Here is a 1,660-nt window from a genome sequence, read left to right as displayed (position 1 = left end):
ATTATGCATACTCAACAAAAACTGTTGTTATCAGGTGTCTTTTTATGGGTAGCGCGGTTAAAATGGAGAGGTTGGCGATACTGGTCGGACAGCGTGAGACACAATATTGTCAGGCAATGCTGTCCATTATCATAGTTGCTGCTAAAATTAAGACGTATTATCAGCATTGCTCAGCACCACTAAAATGGAAATAAAATGTTTTTAAAAGAATAAATACTCAAAAGTCACACTCACTTATTTTGGCTGAAAGAAATTTATGCGGTATATTTTGTGGTCATATTTATTTTTGTCAGGTCATTTGTTTTCAACTGTTTAAAACTTTCTGATTACCAATTCATTGCGCACGAGTCGTTTATCACAACCGAAAGTTATTGTATTCTTTCGATATTACACGAGGATTACGAGTCATTTTCTTTGTCGAATTTCATTGCCTGGTCCATGCATTTAGAAACAACAGTTAGAATGGAAATAATTTGTACTTAATGCAATATATTTGCAGTTACTTTTTCTATATCTAAAATTAATATAACATTGCATAGTAACGAGGATATTGCCGCGTATGAATTGTTTATTTAAATATTATAATGTTGGCATTATTTAATAAACTATTCTGTTATATTTATCATCAAAGATAAACATTGGGCCTTGTTGTACAACTATTTGAGCCAGTACTTAAATCATATTAGCCCCAGTATAATTATTCTACCACTACGATACAATGCCGACTGTCGAAAGGGAATTGTTCGATTGATGCAAATTGGTCAAATGTCGATTATTTTACTGGGGTCGAAGAACAAATACAAAGGCGTCGCCCGACATCACATTTCGAAGACAATATCAAGCGAAATACTGATTTACAACGAATAAAATCGGCCAGGCCGAAAATATCGTCATCGTCATTATTTGACGTGACTTTGTAAGCGTCGCGAGAAACCATTATTTTTCCGAAGATGTGTCATTAACATTGCGTTGTTTTGGCGATGAAAATAACTGGTCTGCGCCTATCGTCCGATAACACGAGCCAATACCACAACATCATTCTCACCCGATGCCGCACATCGGTTTAACAGCAGTATTTGGCATCCGACCACACAGGATGACGCCGCCACATAGCCACGCACCGCAGTATAGACGACGACGATCGTTTTGGCAGCTCGACTTTCATCAAACAGATCATGACGTCGGTCGCGCGGTCACAGCAAATACAAACGACGCGGCCGACCAGCACACGGCGACGCAGAGACTACGATCATGTTCCGTGCCGGAACAAGGACGCGCCGGCGGAGTGCGTGGCGGCGGTGTCAATGTTCACAGTTTCGTTCAGCGTAACAAACAAAATGTCGCCGTGAGCGATTCGCGGCCGGGTTTATGCCAGTGCACTGGTCTGCGGTCGTGGTCGACAAAGGCAGCATAGCAGGGATTGTGGGATACACGCGCTGGTCGACACTGCGCGTGCAAGAATAACAACGAGGGTTGCCGCCGCGTCGAAGGCGCCCGTGAAAATGTGGCTCGGCGACGGCATGCCGCCCCATTGGTCGAAGGTGCCCGTGGCCGTCCGACGGTCCGGAGACGGCGCTCGAAATGAAGAATTCCGCCGGTTTTGTTTGATTGCGGGTAATGGGATGTGATGATGCCGAATAAGACCGGGCCGTCAATTGAG

Source organism: Melanaphis sacchari, unplaced genomic scaffold (assembly GCF_002803265.2).
Source record: "Melanaphis sacchari strain LSU unplaced genomic scaffold, SCAv2.0 Contig21_pilon_pilon, whole genome shotgun sequence".
NCBI lineage: Eukaryota > Metazoa > Arthropoda > Insecta > Hemiptera > Aphididae > Melanaphis > Melanaphis sacchari.
The sequence above is the reverse complement of the archived record's forward strand: the minus strand, read 5'-3'. Positions refer to the sequence as shown.